Below are 9,155 nucleotides of genomic sequence, written 5' to 3' on the forward strand. Positions count from 1 at the left end.
AAACAAAACCTTTGTTGTGACATTTATAAACGCAACACTGATGGACCCATATCTCCGAACAATTCTTCTTCTACGACTTTGAGTTACGACTGGCAACACAACGTGGCATCTATCTGAACACTGTAACAGGTAAAAGACGCTATATCATGCATATTAATGAAGTTGCATCTCGTTCACAATGCTGATTGGTTCAAACCAAGTCTTTCTCATGAACTAATGAATAGATAATAATAGTTTCTTTAGCAATGTGGGACACATATACATCTTAAAAAACTGTGTTTTGGTGTTTTGTGACGCTTTAATAGCCCATTTCCACTGAGCAGTACAGTTTGGCACAGTACAGTATGCATTCATTTCTATTTCAACTGTCAACGGTATCAAAATAACAAACTTACTGTAGCACCTTTTAGACACCCTTTCCTTAGGGTACTTAGCGCAACATTATGTTACCAAAAGGGTGGTGCTAGACTTGCTGCTGAATGCTAAAGTTTTACAGAGAATTGTTACTTGCGCAAGCAGCAAGCCAGGAGAGCCAACACAGGAAGCATTATTTTTTTAAATACACAGCCAAAACACTACAGTGTAATAGTACACTGATGGCATGTAGCAATGCATTGGCAACCTGAACTCAAATACAAGTTCTGGTGTATGTCCTCCACTGTTGTTTACTGGGGCCCATTACAAGTAAATGTGGGGAAGGCATCAGGGCCATCACTTGTCGTATGTCTACATTTGAAATGATGAACTAGAGTTTGCAAAAGACGCAATATGTAAACGTTTTGTTTAGGGCTGTGCGATTAATTGAAATCGAATCGCAATCGCGATTTTAAACATTACAATTAGCTAATCACAAGAGGCTGCGATATGAAATATATATTTGTTTTTAATTTCCCTCCACCCAGAGCAAATATGTGACTGCCGTCTGTGTGTGACAGTCTTTCTAGCCAATTGAGTGAGCACACTTTCATTCTGCCCAATCAGAATTGTGCAGTCAAACTATGCGGAACGCCCACAATAAAAAAAAACAAACAGGAAAGTGCAGATGTGTGGGATAATGGCATCTGCTGCTTCAGAAACATTAATAAATGAATTAATATAAAAAAACAGCACACTGGTAATATGGGAATATTTTGCTTTCAAAGTCAGACACCGAACAAAAGCAGGTTATTTGTAAGAGCTGTCGCAGAATTGTTGCCAGCATGAGGATATACAACAACCAGCACCTACAAAGCACCAAAGGCGGCTATATAATGAAGTGTCTTGCTAAAAAGTCAACTAAAGTATTGCCGGTAACACTTAATCTAGTGGTAAGCAACAGCAAAGTACAATTTCAGTTGTTTGCGGCTGTTACACCATATGAAAAATCATCACGAAGGCACCAGGAGATACAGTAACTAACATAACTCATAACCTCGCTAATGTCACGGTGCCGTTTAATGCAGTGACCAAAGAGGGATTTAAAAACCCCATCCAAATGCTGGATAGGTGGTATACTGTACACTTCACTGTAATAAATTCCCTGAATTTCACAACATGTTACTGTAATGTTTCACAGTAAATTACATTAGTGTTACCTTACAGGATTTAACAGTTAAATTTTACGTATTCAGAATTTTATTGTGAAATTAAGGCAGGCATCATGATTACAGCAAATTACTGTAAAAATGGCTATATCTTTTGCACATTATTTATAGGAATTCAAGCACTTAACATTTTATTCAACATAAAAAATTCATACACATTAACGTTTATGCCAGTACAGACACTTTTTTGATATTTGGAAATATTTACAGAATTATTGTTATTATGACGTACCTCACAGTAATTTACTGTGAATTTACGTACAGTACCTTACTGTGAAAGTAATGCAATTATTAGCCTGTAATTTACTGTAAATTTAAGGTCAAATATTTTTTTTTATGTTTTAATTCACACATATAATTGCAGTACCACAGCTGTATGTTGAATGTTGTGACATTTTGTGTAGCATCTGTGATAATTATTTTGTTTTTAGACAATATAAGCTACAGAAAGGCTCTCATCAGCCATATTAGTTTGCTGAATGTTCTGTATTTTTATAATTCTTTTTTTTTTGTTACTATCTCCCTAATTTGAGTTGAACTAAAGGTCACTTTATTTGTTGGAACTGTTTGCTCTGAAGAAAAAAAATTTAATGTTTAATTTCTGAATATTTCAAAGCAAATTTAAATAAATGTTGGAGTAAGTTAATATATTTACAGTTCATTTTTTAACTACAGCAGACACATATACAAATTTTTGAGCTGAAGCTTGACTACAAAATTAAATCGCTAATCGAATCGAAATCGCAATCGCAATATCTGTCAAAAAAATAAATAAATAAAAAAAAAAAAAAAATCGCAATTAGATATTTCCCCCAAATTGCACAGCCCTAGATATTTGTTTTTTTTTTTTATTACAGCTCTGCCACTGAAAGTGGTTGAGATCAAGCTGAAAAGCAAATGAGAGGCGTCGTGAAGGGGGTGGGACATGTCAGATACTACAGAGCAATTGATCAGCTGAAGTATGAACTGAAGAAACTGAAGTATGAGGTGATTTAAAAACCTTAATTATTTAGAGTAGACAGAAGTGACAAACTGCAAGCTTTGGGTGTTTATGTCTTTAAAATGCTAATTTCGCCTCTGTTTTGGAGCATACTAGCTCATAGATACCCTCAAGACTAACATACTAACAGCTAAAAATGCCACCAAATGGACTACAAATCCCACATGCACTGCGCACACACACCGGTTCCGAATCCTACCTGATTGCAAACGCTCACAGCTGAAGCTGCTTAAGGACTCATTACACAGACTATTTATGCACCACATTTGCTCACACACATTGCTGAGTGTTGTTTGTTTGTTTTGTTAGTTAAATTGAACCTGTAACTTTACGTAGCATTTTCATTTTCTTGTCTAGCCTTGTTCTTTGAATCTTGTGTTTTATGTTATCTACTCCTAGGTCTTGTTTCTAGTTTATTGTAACTTTCTCTGGTTTTGCCTTTTTATCAACGATGACTTCTGGATTATCTATATGTACCCGATTACTCCTGTTGTTGACCCTTGCCTGATTTACGATCCTTGTAAATAAATCTGCATTTGGATTCAGACCTCCGTGAAAGCCTCCTTCAGTTACAAATGCCTTGGACTCTAAATTCAGCTACCATGAACCCAAATGAAACATTTGAGGTTTAACCTAGAATTGAGACTAGTTCTGATTGAGACTAGTTCTGATGTTGACATTATTGTACCATATACTGTACCACAGAAGACAATTCCTTGCTTTGTGGCTGCAATGGTGCATAACGTAATGTCTGATCAGTTCATTTATATATTTGATACTGCGTATAAACTGACTCCATGATCTGTGCAGGCCGCTCTGAATGTGGCTGATAATTGAGAGCGTTTGTGTTTTGTATGTGTGAAGGCGACTGCAGCAGCTCGCTGACCTACATTTCTCAAACATCACAGAGCAACAAACAGGCCATTAAATTACAGAAGCAGAGGAAAATCATCCCTCAAGCCCTTTAGATCGGATATTCTGTGAATAATTAATTAATTTATGACAGTGTAAAAAGGGAGAAAAAAAGCTGCAGAGAGCAGAACATAAAATAAACTGGGGTATCCCAGCTTTTCTATGCTGTATAAAATCCTCTGCAACGATACCGTGTGTGTGTAAGAGAGAGAGACTGTATGTGTGCACATGTACAGCTCTGTTCATTGAAGGAGAACATATTTTACTATCACTTATGACACAGAGCCTAAATTCAAGAATGCTTCTCCAGGAAAACTGCAGCTGTGGAGGGTGAAGGACTGTCAAAGCTGAACAAAGAGGGGAAAAAAGCACTGCAGGCAGGAGGACGATCCCAGGCTCTTACACATCAGGAGAAAACCCTAGGGCTCTTCTCCTGCTTTCTTTCCTTCTGTCTTTTACTGTAATCCTCTCTCCATTGCTTTTCCTCTCATAGAAATACACACTTTTGAGACTTGGATGTTTCAGGCTTCATTTGATCAAGTAAACAAATGTGAAATATTTTACACACAGGTCCATAAATATGTGTACATTAACACAACTCTAACATGTTTGGCTCTATACACCAACACAACTGATTTGGAATGAATTGAACAAGATGTGCTTTAACTGCAGACCGTCAGCTTTCATTTGAGGGTATTTACATCCAAATCAGGTGAACGCTGTAGGAGTTACAACAGTTTGCATATGTGCCTCCCACTTGTTAAGGGACCAAAAGTAACTGAATAATAATCCTTAATCAAACTTTCACTTTTTAATACTTGGTTGCAAATCGTTTGCAGTCAATAACAGCCTGATATCTGGAATGGATAGACATCACCAGACACTGGGTTTCATTCCTGGTGATGCTTGGACAGGCCTCTACTGCAACTGTCTTCAGTTCCTGATTGTTCTTGGGGGATTTTCCCTTCAGTTTTGTCTTCAGCAAGTGAAATGCAAGCTCAATCAGATTCACCTCAGGTGATTGACTTGGCCATTGCATAAGACGAGCTCAGGGCTCTCTCCCGGGACAGCATACCAAACACGCTTTATAATCAATCATCAGCTAAGGGCGAACTCTTGATATTCATATATTAGTAATATTTCACCATCTGCCTTTTTTCACTTACGTAACATTGCAAGACTTCGCCCCTTCAATATCTCAACAAAGTACTGAAGTGCATGTACATTCTCTGGTTACATCAAGGATTGATTATTCAATTCCTTCCCATCTGGTATCCATCTTAACCAACTTCACAGATTACAGCTAATCCAGAACTCAACAGCTAGGGTAGTCACCCGCTCGTGTGCTTCTGAACACATATCCCCTATTCTCTTTCACTTGCATTGGCTTCCTGTTATTTATCGTGTACAATATAAAATTATTCTATTAACTTACAAAGCTCTTCACAACATGGCACCTGATTACCTCTCTGATCTTCTTCACTGGTACACTCCTCGGCGCTCACTGAGATCTTCTGCGGCTAATTTAGGCAAATTTTTGGATGAAATCATTTGGTGGCTGGGCTTTTAGCTGCATAGCACGACAGTCATAAAATTCCCTGCCGTTATTCTTTAGGTGGACTCTATCTTCAATTTTAAATCCCTGTCCAGGATTGCTTTCAATAATTTTCTGTTTTAATATTATGTTTGTTATTCTTCTGTCTTGTTTTTTATTATGTGCCTGTGATATATTGTAAGGTGTCCTTGAGTGCTTTGAAAGGCGCTTATAAATAAAAGTTATTATTATTATTATTATTATTATGAAGAAGAACTGTGTGCATGAACAGTGTTCCCTACACAGTGTGCATTGCTAACTACTCCCTCCTCCTCCATTGCTCTCCACCTGAGAATAAGAAACCTTTATTTCGCTTTCGAAAGTTCATTCACAGATATACACAACGGCACTGCCTGCAGCGTCTTCTTATTAGAGAAGCATGAAATGTGACATAATATACAGTTGAAGTCAGAATTATTATCCCCCCTGAACTATTAGCCCCCCTGTTTATTTTTTCCTCCAATTTCTGTTTAACGGAGAGAAGATTTTTTCAACACATTTCTAATCATAATAGTTTTAATAACTCATTTCTAATAACTGATTTATTTTATCTTTGCCATGATGATTGTCAATAATATTTTACTAGATATATATTCTATACAGCTTAAAGTGACATTTAAAGGCTTAACTAGGTTAATAAGGTTAACTAGGCAAGTTAGAGTAATTTGGTAAGTCATTGTATAACGATGGTTTGTTCTGTAGACTATCAAAAAATATATAGTTGAAAGGGGCTAATAATTTTGACTTAAAATGGTTCAAATAAAATTTAAAACTGCTGTTATTTTAGCCGAAATAAAACATATAAGACTTTTTCCAGAAGCAAAAGTATTATCAGACATACTGTGAAAATTTCCTTACTCTGTTAAACATCATTTGGGAAATATTCCAAAAATTGAAAAAAATCAAAGGGGGGCTAATAATTCTGATTAAATAAATACAATATAAATTCACAAATCGCACACTAAGATTCCATTTGAAATAGATGCTCCCTTCAAATTGAAATCATGGCAGAACATCCCATGGAGTTGACTTTACAGTGCACTTATGCTCAAATTGGAACAAGCATCATAAGTTAAAAGAGAAACATACTAAATGTGCAGAGCAATGGGGCGTAAGGACCGGGATTGAGAAACGCTGGTCAAAGGGTTTTACTTGATGAAATGATGTTCATCAACAAAAATACAGTGTAGCTTGCACCCAGCATTACTTCAAAACAAATTTCTCTCAGAACCTGCTAGTAAACTTTATAATTAATTCAAAAAGTCGAAGTGTTGTTCAGAGTTATGACTAACCCAGACTGAGGCTGTGGATGTGTCACCGCTCAAAGAGTAAGCCTAAAGTAAGACGACAGTTACGCCTACGGTCGAGAGAAAACAAAGAGTACACCAGAAAGAAAAGAGTCACTGCTGACCCTGTGGATAGATGGATACCTCCAGCCACACTGTGAGACTAAGCAGAGCTTGTGGTTTTCCTCTGCAGTGACCGAATGCGCAGGAGACACTGAGGGACTGCAGCAGAGTCAGCAATCGTAAACGTCAGGCCTTTACGCTACAGAGAAACTGCTGAGCTGGGATCCTCCTGCCAGGGATTTCCTCACACTGATCTACACCCCCCACCCCCTCCCTCCAACTCTGTCCCGCACTGTAATCCTGGATTTATGCCACCTGAGCCGAGTAATGCTGGGACACAACGCCGTAACCCACTGCAGAATGAGCCGTGGCGGCCAGAACGCCAAATACCTTGCAGAGGCAATAAAATGCTAAACAGTGTGCATTTGACACCGCAGCTTAAATGAAGCGGCGAGGAATTGCAGTTTACGATTGGTCGGATGAAGAGTCAAATTCCTCCATTTGGTCATAACGAAGTCAATCCGCTGGTGAATGAAGTATGTCAATTTATGTTCCTCGTCCTGCAGTCTAATCAAACTGACTCTTACCAAGAGCTGTTTTATGGTCTTCTGAAGCACTCAGCCTATCTTTGCTGCCAGCTTCTGTGGTATTGATGGCGTCTGCAGATCTCTGGGGCAGTGAGGCATATGGAGCTGACGCTGCCGTTTGATGGAGGGATGGCCTGATGCAGGTTCTGCACTGCGCAAGGGAGGAGACGCTGTTTTGGTGTCTTATTGACTAAATGGGATGTTGAGATAATGAGGGAACAATGCAGAAAGTTCCTAATGTTTACCACAGTGTTCTACATCTTTCGCTTATCCTTCAGCTTTGCACATTCACGTGAAGGAAACAGGGGGTTCTTGATTCTCGGTTGGTTGGAGGGGTAGGGGGAAGTAGAGCGAGCTCTCTAAGCAAAGATTTTTGAAGGTATTATTAAAGTCCGCATGAAACAGAAGTTAAGTTTGTCATTTTTATCCTGAAGTACATCCAATTGAAATGGTTAGTGGGGGGAAAGGTAGGGGACTGATTGGATCTTTGGAAGATGGCCATTGCTAACACAATGGAGGAAGATTTGAATGCCAGCTTGCACTCAGTTTTGGAGGATTTTACTGTCCACTGGAATCACCATTGGCACTCTTTAGTACATATATGGTACATATCCAGTGTCTGGTATCAAGAAATAACATTAATTACTCTTTTTATTGTGGTTACATCTATGGAATACATGAACACAATGTAAAATATAGCTGCAACCAACAATTATCAATACAAGTGACATTAACATTTATGTTATTAAACACGTTTAAAAAGGTCACTCAAACTGACATCAAAATCTCAACCCAGGCTCATTCTGAATATGTACCTCTATATACATTTCTGGAGAGCACCAAATTTTTTTGGAGTTTTTGTGAATCCACCAGAGGCCGCTGTGTACACTTTTTAATGTCACGTGAGTGCCATTCGTGCCATTAAATCCACCAGAGGCAAAACCCCTAAACCCTTAGACCCTAAACCCAACCGACAGTGTTTTCAAAAGCAATGCAGAAAAAGAAAAGCCCTATAGCAGCAGCCTGATTTTTCCCACATTTTATGATTTTACCACATTCTTACCTTGTTATTTACTTGTTTGTTTTATTTTTTGGCTTTTGTTTTTGTTTTACCTGCTTTCTGGAATCGTTCTTTGCCAGACTTGAACCCCATTGTAACAGTCAACTCCGCTCCACGTCCATCAACGTACTGCAGCCATACGTAACTCTGGCTACATAATTTGTGATCTCCAGAAATGTATACTGGGGGACGTTTTCAGAATAAATCTGTGTTGCAAAATCTTGACATTGTGTTGATTTAATTTGAAAGGTAAACATTTGGCAACTATAACCAATTTTTAGAGGAGAGTTAGATCAGCAAAGGACCATGAGATGGGAATCAAACTCAGGACACCATGAATGCAGCTGCACTATTGTGCCTAGACTATCCGGACTTCATTTATTGCTTCACGATATATCCATTCATATCTGACAACTAATAATAATATGAAAATCTAAATTAAATCAACAGGGTTGTGCTTGGACCCATTCTGTGCACACACAACATATGTTTGACAGTGTATCAGTGGGCACTTCATGATTTTGCCAAGTACGATGGATTAACATCTATGTTGATCCTTAAACATCATTTTTATTTGAAAATGTAATCCATACCTATTCCCTAGCCCTAAACCCAAACGGGGTGTCAAGGTGGCACAGTGGATAGCACGATCGCCTCACAGCAAGAAAGCCGCTGGTTTGAGTCCTGGCTGGGTCAGTTGGCATTTCTGTGTGGAATTTGCATGTTCTCCACATGTTCGCGTGGGCTTCCTCAGGGTGCTCAGGTTTCCCCCACAGTCCAAAGATTTTAATGCGGTCAATGTACCGGTCCGTTGTGGTAAAGAAGGAGCTGAGCCGAAAGGCAAAACTTTCGATTTACCGGTCAATCTACATTCCTACTCTCACTTATGGTCATGATCTTTGGGTCATGACTGAAAGAACAAGATCTCAGATTCAAGCAGGTGAAATGACTTTCCTTTGAAGGGTGGCAGGGCACACTCTTATGGATAGGGTGAGAAGCTCTGACACTTGGGAGGAGCTCGGAGTAGAGCCGCTGCTCCTTCACATCGAGAGAAGTGAGCTGAGGTGGCT

Source organism: Danio aesculapii, chromosome 20, assembly GCF_903798145.1.
Source record: "Danio aesculapii chromosome 20, fDanAes4.1, whole genome shotgun sequence".
Classification (NCBI taxonomy): domain Eukaryota; kingdom Metazoa; phylum Chordata; class Actinopteri; order Cypriniformes; family Danionidae; genus Danio; species Danio aesculapii.